The following is a 24,346-nucleotide window of genomic DNA, read 5'->3' as shown; positions in this document are numbered from 1 at the left end:
AATCTGCATTAATCAAAATCTCATATTTAAGTGTATTTTACGCCCGGGTAATGCCAGCCGCCTGCTACTATATATATCTATATATATATATATAAGTGAAAGTGTATGTCTGTGTGTGTATATTTCCCTATGCAATAATCTGTCAATTTTCAGTCTACAGACTCAAAATTTTATATACAGGGTACTGAGATTTGAGAAAATCTTATTAATCCGTTTTCGGACAGAAATTTGGCTGTTAAGGGGTCAAAGTTCAACGATTTGACCTTTGAGAACTCTAGAAAACTCCTCTGCCAATTTTGGTTCTAAACACTTGAAATTTTAGATATGGGTTCTTTGAACATGGATCTAACTTAATAATTTCATTTGAGCCCAAAACAGTAAACGTTAAGGGTTCATAATAGGGGTCAAATTAAAAAAAATTGACCGCTTTTTTTTTTTTTTTTTTTTTTTTTTTTTTTTTTTTTTTGCTCAACCTCCAAACACCCGGGTAACGCCGGGCTGAAACGCTAGTACATATATATATATATATATATATATATATATATATATATATATATATATATATATATATATGTTCATTCTATTTCCTTATACTCTCATGTGAACGTTCTTTTGTGCTGCACAGCACATTGGTAAAAGCATCAATCCATCCGCTGTTAATCCTCTTGAAGACTTCCAGTTTTTTTTTTTGTTTTTTTTTTTACCTTCTATTTTTTTGGGATTATGATTTCGGAAAAATCTATTCAACTTCCCTTGCTGAAAAGCGTCTTTGCGAACGCATTAAGCTCTCCTCCCGCATAACCTCCAACCCCCCCCCCCCCTGCTTTCTGCCCAGTATATTAAAAATGGTCCAAGCTGGTTCCGCGGATACCGTGCATGTTGAGACGGACTCAAAGGAACGGTAATCCTCCTGAAATAATAGAGAATTTTATTTATTTTCTTCTTGTGTTTATTTATTTTTTTTTTTTTTACCCAACAGGTCAACAAGGTCACTTTGAATTAACCAGAAACCTTGATGTGCATATGTATTTACAAAGCTAACAATATATATATATATATATATATATATATATATATATATATATATATATATATATATAAAATCTTATAATATAAAGCTGTGTGTGGTCACGAATAGGCTCCTATATGGTTGACTGTTTTAAAAAAAACCTTCTTGGCCTTTTGGTCAAGATCAAAGTGTAGCATCTGTTCTTCGGATGCTGCACTTCCATTTCTTGTTCTCTTTCGGTGGAGGAGAAATCCTTCACGACTGAGACAATTTTTATTTTTGTACCTTTTCTCCACGTTAAAAAACGACCCTGGTGTCTAACTCTGTCCCGTGGGGAGGCATAGTAAATAGGTACATATAATGATAGAAGATGTATCGAGACACAGGAATGGGTATGTTGATCTGGCAGAACGGTGGTTCATTAAAATTGTGGGATCTGCGTTCGCGCCTGGTCCACAAAGTATGGAATTAAAAAATTAAAAAAATAAACGTTTACAAGTGTTTTTGATATAGATGTACATAAGAATACTTTGATAAGTATGTTTGAACTTAAATAGGGATGGTATAATAAAATTGTGGGGGTCTGCGTTCGCGCCTGGCCTCCATAGAATGGCAATAGGGACAAACTTTAATAAAGACTTTTCATATCTATCTGCGTAAGTATACTTTGATAATTATGTTTCAGTTTGAAGAAATATGATATAATAAAATTATGGGGTGTTCGTTCGCACCTGACCCCCATAGAATGGAAATATGTCACAAAGTTTAACAAAGGGACTAGAATTGTAGTGTGTACTGTCAATAAAACTGCTTATACGAAAAAAGTCTAGAAACTTATTAAAGGCACCTCGTGTTTGTATATATATAATAGTAAGTTATGAAAATATATATGGCAATCAAGCTACACAGAATATTCCGTGTTTATTCTGTGTAGCTTGATTGCCATATATATTTTCATAATTTACTAGCTAGTTCTATTATGTATTAAGCACTGTGGAAGTAAATACTGAAAAAGTATACATAAATTTAATCTCCTTATGTGATTAAATGAAATAGTAAGATGTGTGTGTGTATATATATATATATATATATATATATATATATATATATACTTTTTTTTTTTTTTTTTTACACAGTGATCACCACTTATCAAGACCCGGAAGCCACTCAGGGATAAGGGTTATTTCAAGTACATTACGTTAGTGTGGAGATTTGATGAAGTGTTTACTTAAGGGGGGCGGTTCATTAGGAATGTGTTAACGTTGGACTTGAAGACATCCAAGTTGTAGTCCGGTGGGAAGCAGGCAGACGGAACAGAGTTCCACAGGCGTGCAGTTCTAAGAAAGAAGCTTTGTTCATGGAATCCACGTTTTGATTTAGGCACAGATATAGAGTGGGGGAAATTATATATAGTTAGTTATAAAATATATATGGCGATTAAGCTACACTGAATATTCCGCGTTTCATCCACTCTAGGATTCTTCAGGCTTATGCGCCAATTTTGTGGTTGTTTGTCCTTTTTATACACGCACCTTCTATCTATCTATCTATCTCTCTCTCTCTCTCTCTCTCTCTCTCTCTATATATATATATATATATATATATATATATATATATTCGAAGGCAAACAGTCACAGATGGTCGCTACAAACAACCATCTGTTTCAGTCAATGAGACTTTGTCAGGCGGGCAACCATTCAACACTATAGAAAAAAAAAAGTTAGCTCTTCAAAAAAAAAAAAAAAAAAAGAAAAGAAAAACGCCGTAAAAATTGCGAACTCTTAAAAAAAAAAAGGACAAAAATGGAGGTCATATTTTAACCTTTTTGGCAAATCGAATATTACCATAACTCACGTCCACAGCTGAATAGATAGACAGTATAAATTTGAAATTATTAAAGCGCGGCGTATTATACCAGAACAATAGGTTGTGTTCCTATAGTGCAGCATCTGAAGAACAGATACTACACTTTGATCTTGTCCCGAAGGCCAAGGAATGTTCCTATTTACAATGCCTCTCCACGGGACAGAGTTAGACACCAGGGTCGTTTTTTAATGTGGAGAAAAGGAACAAAAATAAAAATTCTCTCAGTCGTGAAGGATTTCTCCTCCATTGACAGAGAACAAGAAATTGAAGTGTAGATCTGAAGAACAGATACTACACTTTGATCTTGTTTATATATTTTATTGCTTTTTTAAAAATTTTGAGAATACAATTAAGTAAAGAACAAAAGATTTTTGAACAACAAAATTAGGCACAAGGCCCTACAAGAAATTGAGGAGGGGAAGGGTTCAGGGTCTTTGTGACTAAAGTGATTAAAAAGTAATAAATGTAGACTTTGGAGTCTTACTCTTGACTGGCAACATTTACCAAAATACCTCATTCACTCTATGGATCTTAAACTAACTAATAAATCCCCAGCGTTTAAGAATCAAAACCATATTTACAATTTATAAACAGTTGTCTGTGTGTTTGTGTATGCATTCTTTTTTTTTTTTTTTTTTTTTAATAATTTTGTGTGTATGTGTGAAAAAATAAAGTTCAATTTCATTTCTTGACTAGGTTGTGTTAGTGGGTGGGGATAGATTTAAACTCAACATCGAGTTTCATTAAGCGTGTCTGTTGATAAGCTAATTTTTGCGTGTCGTAAAAAAAGGGTTTGCAGGTTGATCAGCTAGTCGTGTGTAGGAGAAGGTTGGGAGAGGGGGTAGAGGGTTTAATAAAAAAAACAAAAAAGAAATAAAGAAAACTGAGATGGAGTGAATAGTTAATAACGAATTATACCTATACTATAGAGGATTCCCTGGTCCGTGAGAAAGCAATTAAATTACAATAGTCTGACGAATCCCCACGATGATAAAACGTGAAAAATTCTGTGTAGCTAAATTGCCATATATTTTTTCAAAAGTTACTATAATTCAAGTATATTTATGAACGATCCTTATGATTTTTCGAATATATATATTCGCTCTCTGTGTCGTTTGACTCCCCTCCATTCCTCTCCCCCCCTCTCTCTCTCTCTCTCTTTCTGGCCTTCTTTATTCACTCTCTCTCTCTCTCTGGCCTTCTTTATTCACTCTCTCTCTCTCTCTCACACTCTCTCTGGCCTTTTTCACTCTCTCTCTCTCTCTCTTTCTCTGGCCTTTCTTCACTCTCTCTCTCTGTCTCTTTCTCTGGCCTTTCTTCACTCTCTCTCTCTCTCTCTGGCCTTTCTTCACTCTCTCTCTCTCTCTCTCTTTCTCTGGCCTTTCTTCACTCTCTCTCTCTCTCTCTCTCTTTCTCTGGCCTTTCTTCACTCTCTCTCTCTCTCTTTCTCTGGCCTTTCTTCACTCTCTCTCTCTCTCTTTCTCTGGCCTTTCTTCACTCTCTCTCTCTGGCCTTTCTTCACTCTCTCTCTCTCTCTCTCTCTTTCACTGGCCTTTCTTCATTCTCTCTCTCTTTCTCTCTCTCTCTTTCTCTGGCCTTTCTTCTCTCTCTCTCTCTCTCTCTTTCTCTGGCCTTTCTTCACTCTCTCTCTCTCTCTTTCTCTGGCCTTTCTTCACTCTCTCTCTCTCTCTTTCTCTGGCCTTTCTTCACTCTCTCTCTCTCTTTCTCTGGCCTTTCTTCACTCTCTCTCTCTCTTTCTCTGGCCTTTCTTCACTCTCTCTCTCTCTTTCTCTGGCATTTCTTCACTCTCTCTCTCTCTCTCTTTCTCTGGCCTTTCTTCACTCTCTCTCTCTCTCTCTTTCTCTGGCCTTTCTTCACTCTCTCTCTCTCTCTTTCTCTGGCCTTTCTTCACTCTCTCTCTCTCTCTCTCTTTCTCTGGCCTTTCTTCACTCTCTCTCTCTCTCTCTTTCTCTGGCCTTTCTTCACTCTCTCTCTCTCTTTCTCTGGCCTTTCTTCACTCTCTCTCTCTCTCTTTCTCTGGCCTTTCTTCACTCTCTCTCTCTTTCTCTGGCCTTTCTTCACTCTCTCTCTCTCTCTTTCTCTGGCCTTTCTTCACTCTCTCTCTCTCTCTTTCTCTGGCCTTTCTTCACTCTCTCTCTCTCTTTCTCTGGCCTTTCTTCACTCTCTCTCTCTCTCTCTTTCTCTGCCTTTCTTCACTCTCTCTCTCTCTCTCTCTTTCTCTGGCCTTTCTTCACTCTCTCTCTCTCTCTTTCTCTGGCCTTTCTTCACTCTCTCTCTCTCTGGCCTTTCTTCACTCTCTCTCTCTCTCTTTCTCTGGCCTTTCTTCACTCTCTCTCTCTCTCTCTCTTTCTCTGGCCTTTCTTCACTCTCTCTCTCTCTCTTCTCTGGCCTTTCTTCACTCTCTCTCTCTCTCTCTTTCTCTGGCCTTTCTTCACTCTCTCTCTCTCTCTCTTTCTCTGGCCTTTCTTCACTCTCTCTCTCTCTCTCTTTCTCTGGCCTTTCTTCACTCTCTCTCTCTCTCTCTTTCTCTGGCCTTTCTTCACTCTCTCTCTCTCTCTTTCTCTGGCCTTTCTTCACTCTCTCTCTCTCTCTTTCTCTGGCCTTTCTTCACTCTCTCTCTCTCTCTTTCTCTGGCCTTTCTTCACTCTCTCTCTCTCTCTTTCTCTGGCCTTTCTTCACTCTCTCTCTCTCTCTCTTTCTCTGGCCTTTCCTCACTCTCTCTCTCTCTCTCTTTCTCTAGCCTTTCTTCACTCTCTCTCTCTCTCTCTTTCTCTAGCCTTTCTTCACTCTCTCTCTCTCTCTCTTTCTCTAGCCTTTCTTCACTCTCTCTCTCTCTCTTTCTCTAGCCTTTCTTCACTCTCTCTCTCTCTCTTTCTCTAGCCTTTCTTCACTCTCTCTCTCTCTCTCTCTCTTTCGCCTTTCTTCACTCTCTCTCTCTCTCTCTCTTTCGCCTTTCTTCACTCTCTCTCTCTCTCTTTCACTGGCCTTTCTTCACTCTCTCTCTCTCTCTTTCACTGGCCTTTCTTCACTCTCTCTCTCTCTCTCTTTCACTGGCCTTTCTTCACTTTCTCTCTCTCTCTTTCACTGGCCTTTCTTCACTCTCTCTCTCTCTCTTTCACTGGCCTTTCTTCACTCTCTCTCTCTCTCTCTCTTTCACTGGCCTTTCTTCACTCTCTCTCTCTCTCTCTCTTTCACTGGCCTTTCTTCACTCTCTCTCTCTCTCTCTCTTTCACTGGCCTTTCTTCACTCTCTCTCTCTCTCTCTCTTTCACTGGCCTTTCTTCACTCTCTCTCTCTCTCTCTTTCACTGGCCTTTCTTCACTCTCTCTCTCTCTCTCTCTTTCACTGGCCTTTCTTCACTCTCTCTCTCTCTCTCTTTCACTGGCCTTTCTTCACTCTCTCTCTCTTTCACTGGCCTTTCTTCACTCTCTCTCTCTCTCTCTCTTTCACTGGCCTTTCTTCACTCTCTCTCTCTCTCTCTGGCCTTTCTTCACTCTCTCTCTCTCTCTTTCTCTGGCCTTTCTTCACTCTCTCTCTCTCTCTCTGTCTCTGGCCTTTCTTCACTCTCTCTCTCTCTCTCTTTCTCTGGCCTTTCTTCACTCTCTCTCTCTCTCTTTCACTGGCCTTTCTTCACTCTCTCTCTCTCTCTTTCTCTGGCCTTTCTTCACTCTCTCTCTCTCTCTCTCTTTCTCTGGCCTTTCTTCACTCTCTCTCTCTCTCTTCTCTGGCCTTTCTTCACTCTCTCTCTCTCTCTTTCTCTGGCCTTTCTTCACTCTCTCTCTCTCTCTTTCTCTAGCCTTTCTTCACTCTCCCTCTCTCTCTTTCTCTGGCCTTTCTTCACTCTCTCTCTCTCTCTCTTTCTCTGGCCTTTCTTCACTCTCTCTCTCTCTCTTCTCTGGCCTTTCTTCACTCTCTCTCTCTCTCTTTCTCTGGCCTTTCTTCACTCTCTCTCTCTCTCTTTCACTGGCCTTTCTTCACTCTCTCTCTCTCTCTTTCACTGGCCTTTCTTCACTCTCTCTCTCTCTCTCTCTTTCACTGGCCTTTCTTCACTCTCTCTCTCTCTCTCTCTTTCACTGGCCTTTCTTCACTCTCTCTCTCTTTCACTGGCCTTTCTTCACTCTCTCTCTCTTTCACTGGCCTTTCTTCACTCTCTCTCTCTTTCACTGGCCTTTCTTCACTCTCTCTCTCTTTCACTGGCCTTTCTTCACTCTCTCTCTCTCTCTTTCACTGGCCTTTCTTCACTCTCTCTCTCTCTTTCTCTGGCCTTTCTTCACTCTCTCTCTCTCTCTTTCTCTGGCCTTTCTTCACTCTCTCTCTCTCTCTTTCTCTGGCCTTTCTTCACTCTCTCTCTCTCTCTTTCTCTGGCCTTTCTTCACTCTCTCTCTCTCTCTCTCTCTTTCTCTGGCCTTTCTTCACTCTCTCTCTCTCTCTCTTTCTCTGGCCTTTCTTCACTCTCTCTCTCTCTCTTTCACTGGCCTTTCTTCACTCTCTCTCTCTCTCTTTCTCTGGCCTTTCTTCACTCTCTCTCTCTCTCTCTCTTTCTCTGGCCTTTCTTCACTCTCTCTCTCTCTCTCTCTCTTTCTCTGGCCTTTCTTCACTCTCTCTCTCTCTCTTCTCTGGCCTTTCTTCACTCTCTCTCTCTCTCTTTCTCTGGCCTTTCTTCACTCTCTCTCTCTCTCTCTTTCTCTGGCCTTTCTTCACTCTCTCTCTCTCTCTCTTTCTCTGGCCTTTCTTCACTCTCTCTCTCTCTCTCTCTTTCTCTGGCCTTTCTTCACTCTCTCTCTCTCTCTTCTCTGGCCTTTCTTCACTCTCTCTCTCTCTCTTTCTCTGGCCTTTCTTCACTCTCTCTCTCTCTCTTTCTCTGGCCTTTCTTCACTCTCTCTCTCTCTCTCTTTCTCTGGCCTTTCTTCACTCTCTCTCTCTCTCTTTCTCTGGCCTTTCTTCACTCTCTCTCTCTCTCTCTTTCTCTAGCCTTTCTTCACTCTCTCTCTCTCTCTCTTTCACTGGCCTTTCTTCACTCTCTCTCTCTCTCTCTTTCACTGGCCTTTCTTCACTCTCTCTCTCTCTCTCTTTCACTGGCCTTTCTTCACTCTCTCTCTCTCTCTCTCTTTCACTGGCCTTTCTTCACTCTCTCTCTCTCTCTCTCTTTCACTGGCCTTTCTTCACTCTCTCTCTCTCTCTCTCTTTCACTGGCCTTTCTTCACTCTCTCTCTCTTTCACTGGCCTTTCTTCACTCTCTCTCTCTTTCACTGGCTTTCTTCACTCTCTCTCTCTCTCTCTCTCTTTCACTGGCCTTTCTTCACTCTCTCTCTCTCTTTCTCTGGCCTTTCTTCACTCTCTCTCTCTCTCTTTCTCTGGCCTTTCTTCACTCTCTCTCTCTCTCTTTCTCTGGCCTTTCTTCACTCTCTCTCTCTCTCTCTTTCTCTGGCCTTTCTTCACTCTCTCTCTCTCTCTTTCTCTGGCCTTTCTTCACTCTCTCTCTCTCTCTTTCTCTGGCCTTTCTTCACTCTCTCTCTCTCTCTCTTTCTCTGGCCTTTCTTCACTCTCTCTCTCTCTCTCTTCTCTGGCCTTTCTTCACTCTCTCTCTCTCTCTCTTCTCTGGCCTTTCTTCACTCTCTCTCTCTCTCTCTTCTCTGGCCTTTCTTCACTCTCTCTCTCTCTCTTTCTCTGGCCTTTCTTCACTCTCTCTCTCTCTCTCTCTCTCTCTTTCTCTGGCCTTTCTTCACTCTCTCTCTCTTTCTCTGGCCTTTCTTCACTCTCTCTCTCTCTCTTCTCTGGCCTTTCTTCACTCTCTCTCTCTCTCTTTCTCTGGCCTTTCTTCACTCTCTCTTTCTATCTTTCACTGGCCTTTCTTCACTCTCTCTCTCTCTCTCTCTTTCTCTGGCCTTTCTTCACTCTCTCTCTCTCTCTTTCTCTAGCCTTTCTTCACTCTCTCTCTCTCTCTTTCTCTAGCCTTTCTTCACTCTCTCTCTCTCTCTCTTTCGCCTTTCTTCACTCTCTCTCTCTCTCTTTCACTGGCCTTTCTTCACTCTCTCTCTCTCTCTTTCACTGGCCTTTCTTCACTCTCTCTCTCTCTCTTTCACTGGCCTTTCTTCACTCTCTCTTTCTCTCTTTCACTGGCCTTTCTTCACTCTCTCTCTCTCTCTCTTTCACTGGCCTTTCTTCACTCTCTCTCTCTCTCTTTCACTGGCCTTTCTTCACTCTCTCTCTCTCTCTTTCACTGGCCTTTCTTCACTCTCTCTCTCTTTCACTGGCCTTTCTTCACTCTCTCTCTCTCTCTCTTTCACTGGCCTTTCTTCACTCTCTCTCTCTCTCTTTCACTGGCCTTTCTTCACTCTCTCTCTCTCTCTCTTTCACTGGCCTTTCTTCACTCTCTCTCTCTCTCTTTCACTGGCCTTTCTTCACTCTCTCTCTCTCTTTCACTGGCCTTTCTTCACTCTCTCTCTCTCTCTTTCACTGGCCTTTCTTCACTCTCTCTCTCTCTCTTTCACTGGCCTTTCTTCACTCTCTCTCTCCCTTTCACTGGCCTTTCTTCACTCTCTCTCTCTCTCTTTCACTGGCCTTTCTTCACTCTCTCTCTCTCTCTCTTTCACTGGCCTTTCTTCACTCTCTCTCTCTCTCTCTCTTTCACTGGCCTTTCTTCACTCTCTCTCTCTCTCTCTTTCACTGGCCTTTCTTCACTCTCTCTCTCTCTCTCTCTTTCACTGGCCTTTCTTCACTCTCTCTCTCTCTCTCTCTTTCACTGGCCTTTCTTCACTCTCTCTCTCTCTCTCTCTTTCACTGGCCTTTCTTCATCTCTCTCTCTCTCTCTCTCTTTCACTGGCCTTTCTTCACTCTCTCTCTCTCTCTCTCTTTCACTGGCCTTTCTTCACTCTCTCTCTCTCTCTCTCTTTCACTGGCCTTTCTTCACTCTCTCTCTCTCTCTCTCTTTCACTGGCCTTTCTTCACTCTCTCTCTCTCTCTCTCTCTTTCACTGGCCTTTCTTCACTCTCTCTCTCTCTCTCTTTCACTGGCCTTTCTTCACTCTCTCTCTCTCTCTCTCTTTCTCTGGCCTTTCTTCACTCTCTCTCTCTCTCTCTCTTCTCTGGCCTTTCTTCACTCTCTCTCTCTCTCTCTCTTCTCTGGCCTTTCTTCACTCTCTCTCTCTCTCTCTCTTCTCTGGCCTGTCTTCACTCTCTCTCTCTCTCTCTCTTTCTCTGGCCTTTCTTCACTCTCTCTCTCTCTCTTTCTCTGGCCTTTCTTCACTCTCTCTCTCTCTCTCTCTTTCTCTGGCCTTTCTTCACACTCTCTCTCTCTCTCTCTTCTCTGGCCTTTCTTCACTCTCTCTCTCTCTCTCTTCTCTGGCCTTTCTTCACTCTCTCTCTCTCTCTCTTCTCTGGCCTTTCTTCACTCTCTCTCTCTCTCTTTCTCTGGCCTTTCTTCACTCTCTCTCTCTCTCTCTCTTTCTCTGGCCTTTCTTCACTCTCTCTCTCTCTCTCTTTCTCTGGCCTTTCTTCACTCTCTCTCTCTCTCTTCTCTGGCCTTTCTTCACTCTCTCTCTCTCTCTTCTCTGGCCTTTCTTCACTCTCTCTCTCTCTCTTTCTCTGGCCTTTCTTCACTCTCTCTTTCTCTCTTTCACTGGCCTTTCTTCACTCTCTCTCTCTCTCTCTTTCTCTGGCCTTTCTTCACTCTCTCTCTCTCTCTCTTTCTCTGGCCTTTCTTCACTCTCTCTCTCTCTCTCTTTCTCTAGCCTTTCTTCACTCTCTCTCTCTCTCTCTTTCTCTAGCCTTTCTTCACTCTCTCTCTCTCTCTCTCTTTCACTGGCCTTTCTTCACTCTCTCTCTCTCTCTTTCACTGGCCTTTCTTCACTCTCTCTCTCTCTCTTTCACTGGCCTTTCTTCACTCTCTCTCTCTCTCTTTCACTGGCCTTTCTTCACTCTCTCTCTCTCTCTTTCACTGGCCTTTCTTCACTCTCTCTTTCTCTCTTTCACTGGCCTTTCTTCACTCTCTCTCTCTCTCTTTCACTGGCCTTTCTTCACTCTCTCTCTCTCTCTTTCACTGGCCTTTCTTCACTCTCTCTCTCTCTCTCTTTCACTGGCCTTTCTTCACTCTCTCTCTCTCTCTTTCACTGGCCTTTCTTCACTCTCTCTCTCTTTCACTGGCCTTTCTTCACTCTCTCTCTCTCTCTCTCACTGGAATTTCTTCACTCTCTCTCTCTCTCTCTCTTTCACTGGCCTTTCTTCACTCTCTCTCTCTCTTTCACTGGCCTTTCTTCACTCTCTCTCTCTCTCTTTCACTGGCCTTTCTTCACTCTCTCTCTCTCTCTTTCACTGGCCTTTCTTCACTCTCTCTCTCTCTCTTTCACTGGCCTTTCTTCACTCTCTCTCTCTCTCTTTCACTGGCCTTTCTTCACTCTCTCTCTCTCTCTTTCACTGGCCTTTCTTCACTCTCTCTCTCTCTCTTTCACTGGCCTTTCTTCACTCTCTCTCTCTCTCTCTTTCACTGGCCTTTCTTCACTCTCTCTCTCTCTCTCTTTCACTGGCCTTTCTTCACTCTCTCTCTCTCTCTTTCACTGGCCTTTCTTCACTCTCTCTCTCTCTCTCTCTCTCTTTCACTGGCCTTTCTTCACTCTCTCTCTCTCTCTCTCTTTCACTGGCCTTTCTTCACTCTCTCTCTCTCTCTCTCTTTCACTGGCCTTTCTTCACTCTCTCTCTCTCTCTCTCTTTCACTGGCCTTTCTTCACTCTCTCTCTCTCTCTCTCTTTCACTGGCCTTTCTTCACTCTCTCTCTCTCTCTCTCTTTCACTGGCCTTTCTTCACTCTCTCTCTCTCTCTCTCTTTCACTGGCCTTTCTTCACTCTCTCTCTCTCTCTCTCTTTCACTGGCCTTTCTTCACTCTCTCTCTCTCTCTCTCTCTTTCACTGGCCTTTCTTCACTCTCTCTCTCTCTCTCTCTCTCTTTCACTGGCCTTTCTTCACTCTCTCTCTCTCTCTCTCTCTCTTTCACTGGCCTTTCTTCACTCTCTCTCTCTCTCTCTCTCTCTCTCTTTCACTGGCCTTTCTTCACTCTCTCTCTCTCTCTTTCACTGGCCTTTCTTCACTCTCTCTCTCTCTCTTTCACTGGCCTTTCTTCACTCTCTCTCTCTCTCTTTCACTGGCCTTTCTTCACTCTCTCTCTCTCTCTCTTTCACTGGCCTTTCTTCACTCTCTCTCTCTCTCTCTCTTTCACTGGCCTTTCTTCACTCTCTCTCTCTCTCTCTCTTTCACTGGCCTTTCTTCACTCTCTCTCTCTCTCTCTCTTTCACTGGCCTTTCTTCACTCTCTCTCTCTCTCTCTTTCACTGGCCTTTCTTCACTCTCTCTCTCTCTCTCTCTTTCACTGGCCTTTCTTCACTCTCTCTCTCTCTCTCTCTTTCACTGGCCTTTCTTCACTCTCTCTCTCTCTCTCTCTTTCACTGGCCTTTCTTCACTCTCTCTCTCTCTCTCTTTCACTGGCCTTTCTTCACTCTCTCTCTCTCTCTCTTTCACTGGCCTTTCTTCACTCTCTCTCTCTCTCTTTCACTGGCCTTTCTTCACTCTCTCTCTCTCTCTCTCTTTCACTGGCCTTTCTTCACTCTCTCTCTCTCTCTTTCACTGGCCTTTCTTCACTCTCTCTCTCTCTCTCTCTTTCACTGGCCTTTCTTCACTCTCTCTCTCTCTCTCTTTCACTGGCCTTTCTTCACTCTCTCTCTCTCTCTCTTTCACTGGCCTTTCTTCACTCTCTCTCTCTCTCTCTTTCACTGGCCTTTCTTCACTCTCTCTCTCTCTCTCTTTCACTGGCCTTTCTTCACTCTCTCTCTCTCTCTCTTTCACTGGCCTTTCTTCACTCTCTCTCTCTCTCTTTCACTGGCCTTTCTTCACTCTCTCTCTCTTTCTCTCTTTCTCTGGCCTTTCTTCATTCTCTCTCTCTTTGTCTCTTTCTCTGGCCTTTCTTCATTCTCTCTCTCTCTCTCTCTGGCCTTCTTTCTTCACTCTCTCTCTCTCTCTGGCCTTCTTTCTTCACTCTCTCTCTCTCTCTCTCTGGCCTTCCTTCTTCACTCTCTCTCTCTCTCTCTCTCTCTCTGGCCTTCCTTCTTCACTCTCTCTCTCTCTCTCTCTCTCTCTCTCTCTCTCTCTCTGGCCTTCCTTCTTCACTCTCTTTCTCTCTCTGGCCTTCCTTCTTCACTCTCTTTCTCTCTCTGGCCTTCCTTCTTCACTCTCTTTCTCTCTCTGGCCTTCCTTTTTCACTCTCTTTCTCTCTCTGGCCTTCCTTCTTCACTCTCTTTCTCTCTCTGGCCTTCCTTCTTCACTCTCTTTCTCTCTCTGGCCTTCCTTCTTCACTCTCTTTCTCTCTCTGGCCTTCCTTCTTCACTCTCTTTCTCTCTCTGGCCTTCCTTCTTCACTCTCTTTCTCTCTCTGGCCTTCCTTCTTCACTCTCTTTCTCTCTCTGGCCTTCCTTCTTCACTCTCTTTCTCTCTCTGGCCTTCCTTCTTCACTCTCTCTCTCTCTCTTTCTCTCTGGCGTTCTTTCTTCACTCTCTCTCTCTCTCTCTCTCTCTCTCTCTCTCTCTCTCTCTCTCTCTCTCTCTCTCTCTCTCTCTCTCTCTGAGTTCATTACTCGAACATTTCTTCTTCCGCTAAGGTTTCTAATGTGTAAATACAATACCTGTCATGTCACTCTCGCCAGCATCTTCATCTCACCAAAGATTCTCTCTGGCCTTCTCTCTTCACTCTCTCTCTCTCTCTCTCTCTCTCTCTCTCTCTCTCTTTCTCACCCTCACACAGAGTTCCATTACCCGAATATTTCTTCTTTAGCCAAGATTCCCAACGTGTAAATACAAAACCTGTCGTGTCACTCACGCCAGCATCTCTATTGCACCGAAGACTCCTCATCCCTTTTCTCCCAATATCCATTGTTATATCAAATCAACGTTACACGATTTCCAATTCGCCGTCTCGCCATTCGCAAATGGCTCCGGCATTAATCACAAATGAAACGAAAACCAGCAAAAAGTAAAAAAATAAACAATTCTGTAAAAATCGAAGAATGCAAGAATGATGGTGAAACAGATTAGGGAATCGAGTTACCTGGCAGAATTCTTCGTTTTTTTTTTTTCTTTTTTTTTTTTTTTAATGAGTCACCATTTATCAAGGCCCGGAGGCCACTCGAGGATAAGGGTTAATAGGTGGCAGAATCCTTCGTTTAATTCTTGATTTCATCAGTTGTCTGTTGTATTTTCTTTTTTAAATAGGAGTCACCATTTATCAAGGCCCGGAGGCCATTCGAGGATAAGGGTTAATAGGTAGCAGAATCCTTCGTTTAATTCTTGATTTCATCAGTTGTCTGTTGTATTTTCTTTTTTAAATAGGAGTCACCATTTATCAAGGCCCGGAGGCCATTCGAGGATAAGGGTTAATAGGTAGCAGAATCCTTCGTTTAATTCTTGATTTCATCAGTTGTCTGTTGCATTTTCTTTTTTAAATAGGAGTCACCATTTATCAAGGCCCGGAGGCCATTCGAGGATAAGGGTTAATAGGTAGCAGAATCCTTCGTTTAATTCTTGATTTCATCAGTTGTCTGTTGTATTTTCTTTTTTAAATAGGAGTCACCATTTATCAAGGCCCGGAGGCCATTCGAGGATAAGGGTTAATAGGTGGCAGAATCCTTCGTTTAATTCTTGATTTCATCAGTTGTCTGTTGTATTTTCTTTTTTAAATAGGAGTCACCATTTATCAAGGCCCGGAGGCCATTCGAGGATAAGGGTTAATAGGTAGCAGAATCCTTCGTTTAATTCTTGATTTCATCAGTTGTCTGTTGCATTTTCTTTTTTAAATAGGAGTCACCATTTATCAAGGCCCGGAGGCCATTCGAGGATAAGGGTTAATAGGTAGCAGAATCCTTCGTTTAATTCTTGATTTCATCAGTTGTCTGTTGTATTTTCTTTTTTAAATAGGAGTCACCATTTATCAAGGCCCGGAGGCCATTCGAGGATAAGGGTTAATAGGTGGCAGAATCCTTCGTTTAATTCTTGATTTCATCAGTTGTCTGTTGTATTTTCTTTTTTAAATAGGAGTCACCATTTATCAAGGCCCGGAGGCCATTCGAGGATAAGGGTTAATAGGTAGCAGAATCCTTCGTTTAATTCTTGATTTCATCAGTTGTCTGTTGTTGTTGTTGTTTTTTTTAATAGGAGTCACCACTTATCAAGGCCCGGAGGCCACTCGAGGATAATGGTTAATAGGTGTACAGTTGTTGTTGTTTCGGGTGTTTGATGGCCAACTTACATCGACATCGCTGTTGACTTGACCTGTGATTTTGTCTGGTTTCAATGAGTTGATGGCGAAGCTGTCGACAACGAGAGAGAGGGAAAGTATAAGGTAGACAGAGAGGGAATGAGCTAGAGAGAGAGTTGGAAGTATGAGGTAGAGGGAGATGGAATGAGCTAGAGAGAGGGGGAGGTATGAGGTAGAGGGAGAGGAAATGACCAAGAGAGAGAGAGAGAGAGAGAAGTATGAGCTAGAGGGAGAAGGAATGAGCTAGAGAGAAAGAGGGGGGATGGAACAGATACAGAAAAATAGGAGGCGAAACACAAAGTTTTAGAGGGATAGAGAGGATGAAAGATAAGACGAGAGAGAATGGGTCAGGAGACAAAAAGAGAGAAAAATGAGAAAAGATAGCGAGAGAGAGAGAATGACACATATACGGAGATGGGGAGAAGATGAAGGAGAAGAAAAGAGAAAAATAGGATCGGGGGAAGAAAGAAAATTCACTAAAGAAATAGAACTTAAGATAAGGAACGGATGAAGAGAGAATGAGTCCAAGAGAGATGGAGAAAGACGAGAGAGATGGGAAATGAAAAACAAGAGAGAAAATTAATTTATCAGAGAGAGGATTAGATCAGGAGGGTGATTGGACACAGAGGGAGAGAGAAGTGGAGAGAGTTAAAAGGGCCAGAAAAAAGTGAGAGAGAAAATGGTGAGAGAGAGAGAGAAATAAGCAATGAGAAAGAGAGAAATATAAAGAGAGGGGGTAGAAAGAAAGGATAGAAAAAGGAGGAGAAAGAATGGGATGAGGAATAGAGAAAATGGGACGAGAAAGAGACAAGTGGAGAGAGGGAAGCAAGGAGTTGAGAGAAAATGGAGCAGAGAGAGAGTGGACAGAGAGTGAAATAAAGAGATGGGGAGAGAAAGAAAATAGATTTAAGAAAAAAGAAAAATGAACTCAAGGAAGAAAGAAAATTGGTAAAAAAAAAAAAAAAAGAGAGAAAAATGAAGAGACGGAACGGTTAAAGAAAGAATGAACCAGAGAGAGAAAGGGGGGGAAGAATTAAAAAGAGAACGAGAAAACGAATGAGAAAGAGAAAAGGAGAGCGAGAATCAAAGAGAAAGAAAGAGTAAGGATTGGGTCAGGGAAGAGAAAAAATAGATCAAAGAAAGAGAAGTGAGAAAGAGAGAAAGAAAAACAGGGAGGGAGAGAGAGAGGGGGGTAGAGAGTGAAATAAAGAGATGGGGAGAGAAAGAAAATAGATTTAAAAAAAAAAAATGAACTCAAGGAAGAAAGAAAATTGGTAAAAAAAAAAGGAAAAATGAAGAGACGGAATGGTTAAAGAAAGAATGAACCAGAGAGAGAGAGAAAGGGGGGGGGGGGAGAAGTAAAAAGAGAACGAGAAAACGAATGAGAAAGAGAAAAGGAGAGCGAGAATCAAAGAGAGAGAAATAAAGAGTACGGATTGGGTCAGGGAAGAGAAAAAATGGATCAAAGAAAGAGAAGTGAGAAAAGATGGTGACAAAGAGAGAAAGAAAAACAGGGAGGGAGGGAGAGAGGGGGATAGAGAAGGGGAGAACGAATGAGACAGGAAGAGGAAGGGAGGATGGGATAAAGAACGGACGTGTAACGCGAAAGCGAAAAATGGTTAGCTGCTGTCGGAGGAAGAAGAACCGCAAACCAGGTGAAATGAACATGTGGCAACGAGAAACAGTAATATATGCAATTTTTGTTAAAAAGTCAAAAATGCCGATCTGAATTTTTTTTTTTTTTTAACATTAACTTATCAAGGCCAAGAGACCACTCAAAGATAAGGGTTAAAGAGGGTAAAGTAGACAATTTTTATTTATCTTCTCTATATAAATAAAATGAACTCATTTTTTCCCGTCGGATTTTGACATTAATAGGATTAAAAATCAAGATATTTCATGCAAATATAATATGCACAAACGGCAGAACAATATCTGAGGTGTGTTATAGGCTTATTATTTCTCAAATTCCTCGATAATCTTAGATTTCTATACTTTTTCTGCTGAGAAGTCACGGCCAAAATCGGTTAAGATCAATGGAAGTGGTAAAATATTTTCTCTCTAATAAATTCCTCCTCCCCCTGCCACCACTTAACACCGTTTGGGGATCGTTCACAAGGAACAGTTGAGAAGAGAACACTGGTTTGGCTTCGTAGTTCTTTCATGTGAAGTTATTTAAAATCACTAAACTAAGCTGCAGTGCTCTGTGGCGTAGTGGTTAGCGTGCTGGACAATTCACATTATATTTTCACGTTCGCGCCGACCTACCGTAGTCGATTTTTTTTTTTTTTCCTAAACAACTGGAATGGACTTTTCTTGGTGGCCGAACTGTTAACGTTGCAGATGTTTTTTTTTTTTTTGTTTTTTTTCACACGTTATTTTCCTACTTTTACTCATGACTCCGGGTTTGATCCTTCCTACTTACCTACCATAACATTTTTTAAAACTCCCCCCCCCCCGTCCCGGAAACAAACACTCGGGCAACGCCGGGTACCCCCGCTAGTTTATTAATATTCTTGGTTTATTTGTTTGTCTGTTTGCGACGTAACGGCTACGTTACAAGAGGAGGGCTAGGAGAAAGAGAGAACAAAAAAGAAGAGACAAATGGTGACAGGAAAGAAATGATAGGAGAAAGAAAAATGGGGAAAAGAGGGGGGGGGAGAATTTTGTGTGTGTGTGTGTGTGTGTGTGTGTGTGAGAGAGAGAGTTGGGGTTAGGGTTATAGGTTTATGAAAGAACTCGTCTCATGAACTGTTTCCCTATTTACATTCCTAATTTTTTGATATTCTCTTACTAAAATTCATAGAATTTTTGTTTCATCCATTGGCATCAATTGTGATGGATGGCTCTCGTCTGGGTGAGGCCCCGTGTTTTGACAAGCTTCTGGGTTTGACCTTTACTCCTGATCTTGATAAGTGGTGGTGATCTCTGTGTAAAAAAAAAAAAAAAAAAAAAAATTTTTGTTTCATCCACTGCAGTAATTAGCAAATCCATAGAGATGCCTATATGCACCATACCTATCTTATTGTTTTGCTAACAGTAATGAGAAGAATAGGAATTATTTTAAACTCCATGGCCTCAGGATTACATAACACAGCAGTATTCTACCGAATAATAAACGCTAATAGTAAACTTCTATTTTACACCTTGTCCTTCATATATATAGGAGAAAGAAAAATGGGGGAAAGAGGGGGGGGGGAATGGTGTGTGAGAGAGTGAGACAGAGAGACAGACGTCGGGTGATATTGGGCAGAATGGGCGCGCAAGAACTGTCAGGAGAAAAAGCCGGTTGTGCCAAAGACGAATGTTGAATTTCAAATGCATAAAACCGTATATCATTGGTAAATCCAATCCTGCGACCCATTTTAATTTCAGACCGAAGCAAAACTTTTGCTTCGACCTTCTTCCACTTCTTCATTCTCTCCAGGAACGACCCCCCTACCCCCCCCCCCCAAATGGCAAAAATCAAGATCACATTTTTACAATTCATTTCTATTGTGTTTTGGTGTTATCAATTTTCAAATCGGGCGTGGCTCGTTTCAGACGAAGGAGAAGGGGAAAAAAAATGTTTTTCTTTTTAATGGATTGCGTTGTTAAACTATTTCAAACTAGATGTACCTACCCGGCGTTATCCGGGAATCGTTTTACTCTTAATTTTTCTTTCTTTTTTTTAACTATACGCATCTACTATTCGTAGATTCCATGAACAAAGCTTCTTTCTTAGAACTGCACGCCTGTGGAGCTCTGTTCCGTCTGCCTGCTTCCCTCCTGACTACAACTTGGATGTCTTCAAGTCCAACGTAAACAAATTAAGAAGACACTCTAAATATCCACACTAACGTAGTGTACTTACAATAACCCTTATCCCTGAGTGGCTCAACATATAAAATCGACAGTAGGTTCTTTGATATGACGAGGACGCGTTCGAAATGAATGTTTCTGTTTAAAACACAACTGAACCGTGATACTTGACCTTTTCATTTTAAACTTTAATTCAAGCCCTTATATATGAAAAATGAATTTTATAAATTCAAAAGTATGTTCTCTACAGTGCAATGTAGACGACAGTGTATTGTGGACTGTCACTGCTGGGAGGCGCGTGAAGCTTCCTCCCGATGCACTGCGACGGGGCCCCAACCAGAGTCGACAACCAATGGATTTGATTGAAAAAAAAAAAAGGGAGATTTCACCGATTTCGATGACAATAAGAAAGAAAAATGGGAGTGTGAAACATTGGTTGATCATTATTCAATCCCGGGCAACGTCGGGTCTCCCTGCTAGTGGTATACAAAGACGCATATTATAGTTCGAATACAGAAAACACTTTTGTTGGAGACGCCCCATCCATGGGATTAATGGACTATCTCATGACGTCACTTCTGGTAATCAGTACCGGTGCCGGCAGTCAGAGATTGGCATGCAGCCAAGGAGGCCGTGTGCAAACGCCCTACAGTTGAGGAATGGTATTGCTCAACCTGCTTTTGCCTGTAATATATGTGAATGCATGTTCGTTCCAAAAAGTCCTGTGTTCCTTTCATTTTTATTACCAACTAGTGGGGGTACCCGACGTTGCCTGGGTGTTACAGGGGTGTATGTAGGAGAGGGTTAGGGTTTAGGTATGAAGACAGGCTCGAACCCGAAGCATCGAGGCTAAGGCAGAAAAAACATACCCGACACGTTACCCCTACGCTAAAGAGACATACACTTAATAATGGATAAAATTAAACCTTTAAAAATACTTGCAGGTGGTTGAAACTAACGTCAACGTTTTCTAGGTCAAACATGATGTCATTGTCGTAGTAGCAGGAGCAGAGAAAATGAAGGAACAATTTTTTCAGCATCCTTCTTGTAGAAAAGGGCCCAGTTTAGGGTGAAGGAATTAATGTTTTCGGCCAATTTTTCGATATTTGTCGGGCGAAGGTTGAGGCTTTAAAATGATACCGATCTGGCGAAAATCCGTGGACTGTCGAAAGTTTTTCCAAGACATACTGACACACATACATACACACATTTTCACTTTTATATATATAGACTAGCGAGGGATACCCGGCGTTGCCCGGGTGTTTGTAGGTGTGTGTGAAAAAAAAAAAGGTGCCCGTGAAAATAAAAAAGCCTTGACGACGCGCAGTTAGAAAATAGTAAAGTGAAAAAAAAACAGGTGCGCGTTTTTGATTGACGTGACGGCGATAGCTATTCAGCAGTAAGCATTTTGTGCGGGACAGTTTTTTATGAGGTCAATAAATCGGTTTGTTTATTTTTAAAAACTCGCCCCCCCCCCCCGCCGTCTGATATGACGAAGTCGACATTGACCAAACGTTAATTAGCTCTCTAGAGACCACTGGCTCTGGGCCTGTGATTAGAGTCAAGTGTCACTTTTTGTTTATACCGAAAACCGAATGTAACGCGTGCCAATGGGGGAAATGTGGAATAATTATCGTTTGAAAGTCAATAAAATTAAATAGACAGGCGAGCTCCGTGGTTAACTGTGAGATATGACAATTTATAGATGATATAAAAAGTTTTAAGAAGTTGTGAAGCGAGCGCTTCTCTGAAAGAAGCCTTTTGTCGACATCGAGGAAAAGCATACATACATACATTTTCGCTTTTATATATATATACTAGCGGGGGGTACCCAGCGATGCCTGGGTGTCTTGAGGTAAATCAAAACTCGGGGGGGGGGGTTAAATAATAATAAAAAAAATGTTTTGGTAGTTGAGTATGAGAATCGAACCCGTACCCTTGAGTTGGAAATTAATGTGTGAAAAAAAAGTGCTACGTTAACCATTGAGCCACGGCGACAGACAATGTTAAACAGGGTTGAAATTATTTATTTAACTATAAAAACAGGCGTGCGCAATAAAAGTTAACTCTGCTGCTTCTATTTGACCTTCTTAATTAGGTCAAATAGAAGTCACGCTGGACGTTTTTCCCGGCGCAATGCCGAGAACGTCTGTTTGAGTTTAGTTTCAGTTTATTTATACTAAAAAGCCCAATCAACACGCGAGAAGCCAAAATAGCAATAATTTTGTAAAAGTCGACGTAAATAAATCTATAAGCTACATGCGTTCCCAAATCCTACATATTATTATCTAGGACCTATATACACAGTTTTAAGCGATAGTAACGACCCCGGGAACGTGTGCGAGAAAAGCCTTTTGAAGACATACACGAAATGGCCACACACATTTTGCCTTTTATATATATAGAAGAAGATAGATTAACACCATAACAGCTTTCAAACAAACAATTTTGTTGTTCATTTTTCCTTGCTTCTTATTTGGTACGTTTTCGTTATAATAGCGAAATTTGAAATTCGAAATGTTGCCTTTCAAGTAAAACCAATGAGATCTGCTAAACTGTCCTGTCTAAATATTAACACATTTGAAACAATGAATTTCATGTGATCATGCGCAGAAAGAAATATAAACATGTCGGCTTGTTAAAAAAAAAAAAAGAACATGTCGGATTTCAACATGACGATATATGTCTGTATGCTTTATTCATCCATCCAAACAAAGATTTTACTCGTTATAAACCATCGTTGATGCATAATTACTATGACTATGATACTAGCATAGTCTTTTCATTGTTTTGACTCTCGAGTATATATCCGACACAGTTAATCAACCGAGAACCACATCACTCTATATAAAAGCATATACACTCGAGAGTCAAAACAATGAAAATAATATGCTGTTGTTCTAGCCGTAATAATTACTATTTCCTGTTAATTTCGGTGTTATGTGACCAGTAGGTTAAGAGTTTACCTATAGCATTTCATTGGAATTCATTATTGATTTTTTTTTTTTTTTTTTTTTTTTTTTTTTTACATGAGGGTAACCACTTATCAAGGCCCGGAGGCCACTCAGGGATAAGGGTTATTGCGTGTACAGTGATAGTATTGTAGTAATCATTAGTATTGAGGGTTTTGATAGTGTCTTACTTAAGGGGGCGGGTTGTCAGGAGTTTGTTTATGTTGGATTTGAAGACATCCAAGTTGTAGTCAGGTGGGAAACAGGCAAACGGAAGAGAGTTCAACAGTCGTGCACATCTGAGAAAGAAGCTCTGCTCATGGAATCTACGTTTGGATTTAGGCACAGATAAAGAGTGGGGGAAATTATTGACAGTAGTTTAAGCCAGACGAGTGTTTCTTGTGAAAGTTTGGCGAGGGGGGACGAGAGATTGGAGATCAGACGAGCACTTGCCATGGAAATAACGATAAAACAAAGACAGGCTCGCAACGTCTCTTCTGTGGGAGAGAGGTTGCAGGGAAGAGAAAAGGGCATCCCGTACTAAACCATGAAGTCTATTTTATACTCTGTCAAGGCAGGATAGGGTGCTTTTAGCAGCTCCTACGCAGAATGAGTATTATTTATTAATTTATTTATTACGGACTATTGTCCTCTTCTTTCTTTGTTGTTGTTTCACGGCATTTCGGCCAACTATTCCTCTGGCCCGTGGCGCAGTGGATAGAGACGTTGAATCTCTACGGTTCCAGGTGAGAATTGTCTGAAAATAGCGATTTCAATTCTACCCAAAGCTTACTTGGTCAGAAAGTGGTGAGACAACTATGGAAGGCAGTAATTGCTGAGAATGCATTTAGGAGATTCGGAGTTCCTATCCTGACGATGGCCAGAGAAATAGTTGGGTGAAACGTTGTGAAAAAACAAGAAAGATGAGGATGATAGTCCGCAATAAATAAATCAATCAATAAAGAGTTTACCTGTTAAATATTTACACACACATACATACATCTACTGTTTGATTTATATAGATAGAAATACTCTTTTTTTTTCTTTTTTTTTTTTTTACATAGGCATCACCACATTATCAAGGCCAAGAGGCCACTCAAGGATAAGGGTTAAAGAGTGTACAGTAGAAATTGGACAATATAGTAATCATTAGTAATGAAAATTTGGTAAATTTGATAACTTATATGGAACGGCTCATCAAGAACTTATTTACGTTAGACTTGAAGACAACCATATTGTAGTCAGCCGGAAAGCAGGAAAACGGAAGACAATTCCACAGGCGTGCAGTTCTAAGAAAGAAGCTTTGTTCATGGAATCTCCGTTTAGGTTTACGCACAGATAAAGAGTGGGGGGAATTATTGATAGTGTTTACAGCTAGACGAGTGTTTCTTGTGAAAGTTTGGCGAGGGGGGGGACCATAGATTGAAGCTCAGTCGAACACTTTCCATGAAAATAACGATACATCAGAGACAAACTCGCAACATCTCTTCTGTGAGATAGAGGTTGCAAGGAAGAGAAAAGGACATCTCCTACAAGGCTACGAAGTCTATTTTGAACTCTATTAAGGCAGGACAAGTCCTTTCTAGCAGCTCCTGCCCAGATGTGGCAACAATATTCCATCCTTGGACGTACCTGGCTCTTATATAGATAGAGAATAGAATCAGCAGTGAGATATTTACCGGATCGATAGAAAGATCCCACCATTTTTCCAGCAGCCTTGGCAACAGATTTGATGTACGTGTTCCATTTAAGATCAGGAGTAATGGTCAAGCCCAGAAGCTTGTCAAAACTTGAGGCCTCCTGAAGACGAGAGCCTTTTCATTGTTTTGACTCTCGAGTATATATCCGACACAGATAGACACGGTTAATCAACCGAGGTGGTTCTACCTCACGTGTTTCGAAAGAAACTATTTCTATCCATCTAAAAAAAAGTAAATAAATAAAAATAAAATAAAAATGGGGAACATCAACCTAGTATTCTTGCAGATTTTTAAAAAAATACTAGCAGGCTGCTTGGCGTTGCCCAGTTGTAAGATGCGCTTAAATATGATAGTTTAATTTATGCAAACTATGTATATATTATTAGAAACAATTTTCTATCGATTATTATATTGAACCTAATATATAGTAATCAGATCAAAACTTTATATATATATATATATAGACGACTTAGGTGCTATCAGCCAGAATCGAAACCAAAATATACAACTCGACACCCTTATTCCTTAGTAGGGCTATGGCAACAGAATATTCTTATTTTAATTCTCGGGTATATATCCGATATAGTAAGGCACAGTTAATCAACTAAGAACCACATCACTCTATATAAAAGCATATAAGATATCAAGGGATACACACTCGAGAGTCCAAACAATGAAAAGAATATGCTGTTGTCATAGCCGTAATAATTAC

The 24,346-nt window shown here is 41.3% G+C and overlaps 1 protein-coding gene and 1 pseudogene across 13 annotated transcripts in view; both read left to right on the top strand.

Moving 5' to 3' along the window:
* LOC145265357 (plexin-A4-like) overlaps positions 1 to 24,346 on the top strand; it is a 1,096,693-nt gene that overhangs the window by 968,678 nt on the left and 103,669 nt on the right. The window lies entirely within an intron of this gene.
* Positions 1,167 to 1,299, top strand: LOC145265854 (U2 spliceosomal RNA; annotated as a pseudogene).

Source organism: Euprymna scolopes, chromosome 40 (genome assembly GCF_053919585.1).
Source record: "Euprymna scolopes isolate OS-2025 chromosome 40, ASM5391958v1, whole genome shotgun sequence".
In the NCBI taxonomy this organism is placed as follows: domain Eukaryota; kingdom Metazoa; phylum Mollusca; class Cephalopoda; order Sepiida; family Sepiolidae; genus Euprymna; species Euprymna scolopes.
The sequence above is the reverse complement of the archived record's forward strand: the minus strand, read 5'-3'. Positions and strand labels throughout refer to the sequence as shown.